The sequence below is a fragment of the Macadamia integrifolia genome, chromosome 5 (genome assembly GCF_013358625.1).
Source record: "Macadamia integrifolia cultivar HAES 741 chromosome 5, SCU_Mint_v3, whole genome shotgun sequence".
Lineage (NCBI taxonomy): Eukaryota > Viridiplantae > Streptophyta > Magnoliopsida > Proteales > Proteaceae > Macadamia > Macadamia integrifolia.
In genome coordinates, this window is record NC_056561.1 from 5,333,331 (window position 1) to 5,343,710 (window position 10,380).

Sequence of the window (10,380 nt, forward strand, 5' to 3'; positions counted from 1 at the left end):
GCTGGCTACGTGAAATATGAGTTCCCCTTTAGTTAATTATGTACTATTTTATTTCAGGTGCGTAATATATTCTAAACTGTTCCAAGTAGAGATTAGAAAAAAAAAAAAAAAAACCCTTCGAAATGTAAAAAATTCTGTTCACATGTAAAACTCGAAAGGGATCTATGAGAATGTAGGAAACTTTCAGCAGAGTTTTCTGGATGATTGGTCATCCAAAGTCTGTTATTGCTGTTTTTTGAGTTGATTGCTGAGGAAAGAATCTGTTTGGGTACAGAGCCTGCATTTTCCGTTGCTACACTGCTATATCCACAATCATGTACAAATTGAGTTTTTATTGCATGTTTTACTACTCTAAAGTTCATTTAATCGGTTCCAACCCTCATTTTGGTGGTTTGATTCAAATTGCTAAAATGCACACTGTAGTGACCTTGATCTAAACCAGGAATATAATGGTTCTAGGATGTTATTGGATCTTGATGCTTGATGATTTTTTAATATTATTTGGAGGATAGGGCCCTAATAGAAATGTGTGGCTAAGGTTTAAGATTAATATTTAGCAGGATTAGATTGAAGGATGTGATCAAATAACCCAAAGAGAGAGATTTGGATTGTTGACTAGGGATATCAAGTGTAGTGATTGGAATCCTGAAGAACCTCTTAAATTATTTTGAAGGAGACATCAAGACCTTATTTTAGGGGCAAAGTTTTATTTGACAATATTATGAGGATGTGGTGCAACTTCTTAGATTCAATAGTTGACGTGGCCTATGAGATAGTCATGGCTTGTTTCTGACTTCTAAGTAGTGGAACGAACTGTACAGCGGATCTCATAAATTTGAGCGTGGTTCCCTTCCTGAGAATAGGTTTGTTTGGCTGCATCCAAAAGCTCTTTAGTAGAATTGAGAAAACAAAGTTGGGATTAATGGTGGGCTCTATGGAATTGAGTAAGAAAGATATGACGAGTGTTGTTGGTGTATGATGTCTTGTATTCCGTCGCAGTTTAATCCAGGAAGTACTGGTGCAACACCTAGATAGGCAGGACGGCGGTCCCGCTAGTGATAGTGAAGCAGGATCTCATCTCACCGGGGACGTAGGAAACCTTGCCGAACCTCATAAAATCCGTGTGCATTGATTGTTTTGTTTTTCCATTATCTTCTGCTTCGTTTTAGGGTTGCGTTTCTACAAATTGGTATCAGAGCTCTAAGTTTCCGTTTTAGGGTTTACTATCACGATGGCCGGGAAGGGATCGAATATCAAATATTATATCGAGAAGTGTAATGGGAAGAACAATTTCACCCTCTGGCGTCAAAGGATGAAGGATCTTCTGATACAGCAAGGTTTGGCGAAAACGTTATTGGGGAAGTCGAAGAAACCTGCAAAAATTACTGACGAAGATTGGGAAGAGATGGAGGAAAAAGCAGTAAGTGCTATTTGATTAAATCTTTCTGATGATGCCCTATAATATGTTGTGGGTATCGAATCTGCACCGCAGTTATGGGCGAGACTTGAAAGCATCTACATGATGAAGTCCTTAACGAACAAGTTGTTCGTGAAGAAGCAATTGTATTCTCTACAGATGGAGAAAGGTACGGATCTATTAGAGCATCTTAACATGTTCAATCAGATCGTAAGTAAATTTGCAAACCTGGAGGTTAAGATTGAGGACGAAGACAAGGCGTTACTATTGCTGTCATCGCTCCCAGAATCATATGATCACCTAGTAACGACTCTCTTGTACGGAAAGGAGACCCTTGAGATGGATGAAGTCGCAGCTGCCCTCATGTCCAATGATACAAGGAAGAAGGCCAGTAGTACGAAATCTCAAGGAGAAGGTCTTTTCGGAGGTGATAAGGAGCAGGAAAGAGGGAGATCAAATCAAAAGGGATCTGGGAAGAGTCGATCGAAATCAAAAGGGGTAAAGACAAAGGTCTCTTGTTACTATTGCAAGAAGGAAGGTCATCTGAAGAGAGAGTGCTTGAAGAGGAAGGCGGACTTAAAGAAGAAAGGTGTAGATAAGGCATCTGAGGAAGCTAACGTGGCTGACAGTTCAAATGGAGATGATGGAGATGTACTCTCTGTATCATCAGGTAAGAATCAACCTTCTGATTCTTGGATTATAGATTTTGGATGTTCATATCACATGTGTCCACATAAGGATTGATTTGATACATATCAACCATATAATGGTGGGTTTGTCCTAATGGGGAATGATACTGTATGCAAGACCATTGGGATAGGCATTATCAAAATCAAGATGTTTGATGGGATAGTAAGAACCTTAGCAGATGTGAGACATGTACCAGAATTAAGGAAAAACTTAATATCTTTGGGATAGGCACTTGACTCAAATGGCTGTAAGTATATAGCAGAAGGTGGAGTTCTCAAAGTTATTAAGGGTGTAATGGTTGTCATGAAGGGACAACTAGCAGGAAACCTATACAGACTCATAGGGAGCACAGTTATAGGTGGAGCATCTGTGACTACAGATGCAATATTTGATACAGATGATACCTATCTGTGGCATATGCGGTTAGGGCATATGGGAGAAAGAGGATTGATGGAGCTTCATAAAAGGAAAATGTTGAAGGGAGTAAAAACTTATAAACTGAACTTCTGCAAGTATTGTGTGTTGGGGAAACAGTGCAAGGTTAGTTTCAAAACTGCAAAACATAAGAGTAAAGGGGTGTTTGATTATATACACAGCGATGTATGGGGTCCTTCAATAACAAAATCTAAAGGTGGGGCAGAATACTTCGTGACCTTTGTTGATGATTACTCAAGGAAAGTCTGGATCTACTTCATGAAGCATAAAAGTGAGGTGTTCACTAAATTTAAAGAATGGAAGGCTGAGGTAGAAAGGAAGACAGGAAAGAAAATTAAATACTTGAGAACAGATAATGGAGGAGAGTACACATACAAGCCGTTTCTAGAATTGTGCAAAGCTGAAGGGATTACACGTCACTTCACGGTTCCAAAGACACCACAGCAAAATGGTGTAGCTGAAAGGATGAATAGAACACTTCTAGAAAGAGCTTGGAGTATGAGGTTGAATGCAGGGTTGAGCAAGAGATTTTGGGCAGAAGCAGTGAACATGGCATGTTTCCTTATCAATAGGTCTCCATCAAAGGTGATTGATTGTAAAATTCCTGAAGAGGTATGGACAGAAAACCAGTAGATTATTCTATTCTAAAAATATTCGGTTGTCCAGCCTATGCGCATGTTGAAAGTGAGCAGCGTTCCAAGTTAGACTCAAAGTCTAACCAGTGTATCTTTCTTGGTTTTAAGAAAGGTGTAAAGGGATTCAAGTTGTGGGATCCAAGTTCACAGAAAGTTGTTGTTAGCAGAGACGTGCTTGATGAGTCTCATATAGTGAAGTCAAATTACAATTCACAAGCAGTTGATGAAAATAAAGAAGGTTCTACTGTGCAAGTGGAGTTAGGTGAGTTAGAAATAACAAGAGAGAATGAGTCATCAAGTGACTTACCAGGACAACAGGAAGCAGTAGAAGTTCCCTATACTGTGGCAAAGGGTAAAGGGAAGCGTACTCACAAAACACCTATGAGATACGGGTTTGAGGACATGGTTGCCTATGCCCTCACTGTAGGTACAGGTGATCCATCTTCCTACCATGATGCTTTGAGTGATGCACAGCATGATAAATGGATGACAGCTATGATGGAGGAAATGGAATCTCTACAGAAGAACAAGCCTTGGGAGATTGTGGAAAAACCCAAGGGAAGAAAAACCGTTGGGTGTAAATGGGTCTTTCGTAAGAAAGAGGCAGCATCTGAGAAGGAGCGTGAAAGGTATAAGGCTAGACTTGTAGCCAAGGGCTATGCACAGAAGGAGGGGATAGACTATAATGAAATATTCTCTCCAGTGGTGAAACACACTTCGATCAGGGTACTACTTGCTTTGGTGGCCATGTATGATTTAGAGCTTGAACAGCTTGATGTGAAAACTGCATTTCTTCATGGTGACTTAAAGGAACAGATTTACATGGTGCAGCCTGAAGGTTTCAAGGTGCAGGGAAAGGAAGACCATGTTTGTCTGCTTAAGAGGTCGCTTTATGGCCTTAAGCAATCTCCTAGGCAGTGGTACAAGCGCTTTGATTCCTACATGATGAAGATTGGCTACACAAGAAGTGAGTATGATAGTTGTGTTTATTATAAAGTGTCAAGTGATAATTCCATTATTTTGTTGATGCTTTATGTTGATGACATGCTCATTGCTGCAAAGAACAAACATGATATAGTCTCTTTGAAGTCTTTGTTGAGTGTTGAATTTGAGATGAAGGATCTTGGTGCCGCTAAGAAGATCCTTGGCATAGAAATCCTTAGAGATAGAAATGCAGGTAAACTTTGGGTAACTCAGAAGAGGTATATTGAAAAGGTGCTAGACCATTTCAATATGGAAAAGGCCAAGCCGGTTAGCACTCCGTTAGCTGGCCACTTCAAGTTATCTGAAAGGAAATGCCCTACAACATATGAGGAGGTGGAGCAGATGTCTCAAGTCCCTTATGCTAGCGCAGTTGGGAGTCTCATGTACGCTATGGTTTGTAGCAGGCCGGATTTGTCTCATGCAGTTAGTGTTGTTAGCAGATATATGAGTAATCCAGGGAAGGAACATTGGAATGCAATTAAGTGGATCTTCAGATATTTGAGCAAGACTAAAGATATAGGTGTTATGTTCAGTGGCAAGGGAAGTTCTACCGAATTGGCAGGTTATGTTGATTCTGACTATGCTGGTGATTTAGATAAGAGGAGGTCTACTACAGGGTATGTGTTTACATTGGCTGGTGGACCTATATCATGGAGGGCGATGCTTCAGTCTACAATTGCATTGTCCACTACAGAGGCAGAGTATATGGCAGCAGCTGAGGCTACCAAGGAAGGAGTCTGGTTGGCTGGACTGGTTCGTGAGTTGGGGTTGGAGCAAGGAGGTACAGTGTTACACTGTGACAGTCAGAGTGCCATACATCTTACAAAGAATCAGGTGTTTCATGCAAGGACAAAGCATATTGATGTGAGATTTCACAAGATCAGGGAGCTTGTGTCAGAAGGCAGTATTCACTTGAGAAAAATTCATACAGATCTCAATCCTGCAGATATGTTTACAAAGTCAGTTACTACAGAGAAGTTCGAGTCCTGTTTGGACTTGATTAATATTACTCATTGTTGAAGATGAGGGACGCACCAAACAGGTGCGGGTTTGTACCTCTAATGAGGTACAATGATGAAGACGTCTACAAGTTATCTTTACAAGAGGCTCGATAGAATTCAAGCCAAGGTGGAGATTGTTGGTGTATGATGTCTTGTATTCCGTCGCAGTTTAATCCAGGGAGTACTGGTGCAGCACCTAGACAGCCAGGACGGCAGTCCCACTAGCCAGTTAGCGGGCTGTGGGGGTTGCAAGGGGGGTAGGAGGCCCCCCTGCATAGCAGGGGGTGTAGGGGGCGCAGCCCCCCGCTCGAATTTTTTATTTGAGGGCAATTGTAGTTTAATCTGGATTAGGGTGGCAATTGTAGTTTAATCCGGATTATGGTAGCAGTTGTAGTTTAATTCGGATTAGGGTTTTTTCTCACTATATATTTGTAGCGAGGGTTTCTTTCTCTGTAATGCAAGCAATACTGAGAGGTGTGAGGACGAGCGCTGTAACCCTATTCTCCATTGATAGTGAAGCAGGATCTCATTTCACCGGGGACGTAGGCAACCTTGCCGAACCTCGTAAAATCCGTGTGCACTGTTTGTTTTGTTTTTCCATTATCTTCTGCATCGTTTTAGGGTTGCATTTCTACAGCTTCTTGTTCCCCTTACAGGGAAAGAAGTTTACTTGGTTTAATAATCGTAGGTGGGGTTATGTCGCAGGGATTCTGGATTGCAGTTTCTATAATGAGAAATGGTTGGATGTTTTTTAAGAGTGTGAAACAACGGGTCTTGGTGTCTTCATTCTCAAATCATGCCCCTTTATTGGTTGTTTTTGATGAAGTCCCAAAGCCTAATAATATTCCTTTTCGGTTTCATTCTTTCTGGATAGAAAACGATAAATTTCTGTCAGTGGTGGAAGAGGCTTAGAACCTTCAAGTAGGTGGTGATCCAATTTATATTCTAGCTCAGAAATTAAAAATGGTGAAGGAGAAGCTGAGGGCTTGGATGAGAGTTGCTTTCCCAAATTTGAATGAGGAGGTGGAGAAGGCTAGGCTCGCTCTAAAAGATATGCAAGACATGATAGAGGTGGCTAGGATGTCAGATGGTTTATTTAACAAAGAGGCAGATGCAAAGACTGCTTTGCTGAAGGCAAATCAGATGCAGGATGGGTTGTGGGCGGAGAAGGCTAAACAAAGATAGTTGAAGAATGGTGATTGCAATTCCAAATATTTTCATCTATCTATTAAGTTATGGCATGCAAAAAATAAGATTACTTCATTAAAGAAGGAGGATGGCTCGTGGGTGTCTAATCAACAGGGAATTGCTTCCTACATTTTTGATTTTTTCCAGAGGTTTCATAAGGCATCAGAAACCACAACTCATACTGAGTTGTTAGACACTATTCCCAAGGTGTTGGAAGAGGAGGACGTGGTAGGTTTGGAGGCTATTCTGAGTAGGGAAGAAATTAAACAGGCTGTGTGGGATTTGGATCCAGCTACCTCGCCTGGTCCCGTTGGTTTCCTAGGTAATTTTTTTAGAAAATGTTGGGATATAATTGAGGACATTTTTTGCAGGGCTGTAATTATTATTATTATTATTTTTTTGGTGGCTAGTCGATTGGCTAAAGGCATAAATAATTGCTTTCTTACTCTTATTCCTAAGGTAGAGAGGGCAGCGTCACTAGATAAGTTCCATCCTATTTGTATGGGGAACTTTTATTGTAAAGTGCTAACAAAAATTATGTCCTCTAGACTTTTGATTTTACTTCCTAGGTTGATTTTAGAAGAACATGATGCATTTCAGAAGGGAAAAATAATTTCTGCAAATATCAGTTTGGCGTCTGAGCTTTCAAACCTTATGCATTCAACAGTAAGGAGTGGTGGGATGGGAATGAAGTTGGATGTTCAGAAGGCCTACGACTCTCTATCTTGGGACTTTCTGTTTGCAACTTTGAAGAGGTTCATCTTTTCAGCAATTTGGATTTCATGGGTGCACCATCTCTTGGTTTCTTCTAGAATTTCAGTGCTGGTGAATGGGGGTCCGGTAGGATTTTTTGAGGTAGGACGAGGGCTGCGTAAAGGTGACCCATTATCCCCTATTCTATTTATTTTGGCTAAAGAGGTGTTGTGTAGAGGCCTTAGTGGTTTGGTGCATGAAAGGATGATCAAGACCCTTCCAGGTCCTCGAGGTGTGGTTACTCCTTCTCACCTATTGTTTTCTGACAACATTTTTATTTTTACAAATGCTTCTTCAAAGTATGTAAGGAATCTTTAGGCTTTTCTGGTTAAATATCAGGCCTTCTCAGGTAAAAAATTTGACTTGGAAAAAAGCAGTTTATTCTTTGGGACTGTTGCTGCCCACAGGAAGCATTATATTAGCAAGTATTGGGCATTGACTCGGCAAGGTTGCTTACAAAATACTTAGGGGTTGAGCTGTTCAAGGGGAGAATTAAAAGGGAGTAGATGTTACCTCTGTTGGATAAAATTAAGAAAAGGATGTCGGGCTAGAAGGGAAGGCTTCTTTCTATAGTAGGTAGGGTGGAGTTTTAAGATAGGTGATCTCGAGTATCCCTATCCATAATTTTGGGATTTATTGGTGGCTATTGAGCACTATTCAATTAGTAGAGAAGTGGATGCGCAACTTTGTTTGGTCTAGGGATATGGAGTCTGGGAAAAAGATAGTGGTCAAATGGGAGGAAGTATGCAAGCTTAAAAGGGAGGGCGGTCTAGGTATTAGGAGATTGAGAGATGTTAATTTTGCTTATTTATGCAAGTTAGCCTGGCAAATTAAACTTGAGAGATCTATAATGAGCTCTTTCCTTAGAGCTCGTTTCTTGAAGGGTGATGGAACGATGAAAGCTGGTCATATTTCTTCCTCAATATGGTCAGGCCTTAACAAGCTGTGGAAGTGGATGGAGTCTCATGAGTAGTGGACTATTGGAAATGGCAAACAAATAGATTTTTGGAGAGATGGTTGGGAGGAAAGTCTATTGAAGAGATGGCTGAAAGAAATTTTTGCATCATTAGCTCTATGCAAGCAAGGGTGTCAGATTTTATAAGGAAAGGTGAGTGGAATTTTCCCCAAGTTGAATCAGTCTTTTCTGAGAATATTGTTGCTCAAGCAAAGAAAATTAGGGTAGTGGACTTGGAGGATAAATGCCATTGGGGATTAACTTCTTCGGGCGTTTTCACTTTGAAATCGGCTTGAGACAAGGTGAGAAGGGAATCACCAAAGGTGGCCTGGTTGTCTTTGGTTTGGAAGTCTAATCTTCAGCCTAGTCAAGCTATTTTTGGATGGAGAATGATTAAGAACATATTACGAACAAATAATGTTAAAAAATGGGGAATTCAGCTGCCTTCCTGATGTGAGTTGTGTGGTGTTGACGAAGAGTCTAGAAATCACATTTTTTATGACTGCCCTTTTGCGAGTTCCATTTGGAAGAAATATTGTGCTTGTTTTGAGATGACATGGCCTGGTTTTGCGGGTTTTGAAAGTATGATGACATGGTGGAAGCCTCAAGCATCATAGGTTACTCTTAAGGGTGTGTGGTTGAAGGGCTTTGTGCTCATCCCGTATTTTGTTTGGTTGGAAAGGAATGGTAGGAAATATGATGGACTAAGTAAGTTTGCTGAGCAATGCTTTGGTTTGGTGGGAAGTGAAATCAGTTCTCAATCATTGGTGCATTCAGGATCGGCCATATCTATTTTGGATCTTTTATCTGCAAGGAGGTTGGGGTTTTCAAGGGTTCGGAGTAGGCATCGGGAAGTGTTTGAGATCTATTGGTGCGCCTTCAAGCCGCAATCTTCTCATCTGCAGACCTCATCAACACACCAGTACCTTAATCTAGCTAGGTATTTGGATCAAAGAATTGATGGACTTTCTTAGAAGGTCAGTTCCGGAGGTGAATGATCCCATCGGGGAGAATGGGGTTCCAAGGAAGAAAACAATCATCAGAGATAGGTAAAAACTTTGCCTCTAAAATGAAGCAAGTTTATGTTGCTAAACTAGATTCTGGTGGGGCTTCAGCAGTAGCTAGAGAGCCAAGGTCCTCCAAGGTGTTTCATAAGTCTGGATGATTTGTCAATATCAATGATGCTACTTCAATTGAACATTTGGTTACTTCCATCAGCACTGACAGCAGTAGGGTCGGAGAAGGTGAACGATGAGGCTTGGTTTAGCGATTAGCTGTAGGTAGCCAATTTTGTTAGTTATTGAATAGTTTTTAACTGAATAAAGAAACTAATATTTGAAACTTATATTAGTTTCATTATTCAGTTAAAATAAAAAACTAGTTTCTTTATTAAACTCTCATGTCCTTCACCCTTTCTAATATTTAGAAACTAATATTAATTTCTTTATTCAGAGAGAGCGGAGGGCATGAGAGTTTAATAAAGAAACTAATTCTTTAAATGAATTAAAAATATTAATATTTAATTATAAAAAAGAACAAAGGGTACCTCAAAATAGAAAAATAAGACAGATGAAGAGGAGAGATAATGTAATGTTAAGATATTTAAATAAACAAGAAGGGTATAAAATAGTTTAAAAAAAAGTTAGCCACGAAACATAAGTACATGCACTTATATTATATTATATTATATTATATATATATATATATATATATACTTTTCACGGATAATTGATGGAAGGATGTTTTATAGAAAATAAGTAGTTTAAAGAAATAGCAGTATACAATGTTACTTTATGCATCAATTTTTTAATCTATATATCACCTTTAGCAGCCGTCCTCATCAACTGCCGAAGGCCCACACTTTCATCTCTCTCATGCTCTCTCCGCCACCCCAATATTCCCTGAAACATGATCACTTCAACTCGCTGTGCTCCTTCGAGAGTTCACAAGTGTACAGATTCCGCTCAAAAGATGAAGCCTGACTTATACTCTCTCCAACAATCCTTCCATGCCCTCCTTCCGCCTGCGAATTCTCTATGGAAAATACCAGTGTTCATCAATTGAAATCTTAGAAGGGTAGGTAAGGTAACAGTCCAAGGAAAGTTGCCATTCACTGGGACAGTGACAAGTGGACATAAGTGCATAGTTGCCTACAAAATTTGGGTCACATCCAGCTTTGCCACATTAGTGGTCAAGGGTTATGGGCTGTTGTTTGCTGCTAATATAAAACTATCGCCTGTTCTTCATTTTTCACCCTAATCTATTATCTTTGAAAGTTCTTTGGGTCCTTGCCGCTAGTTATTCCATTTTTGTTTGTTTCAT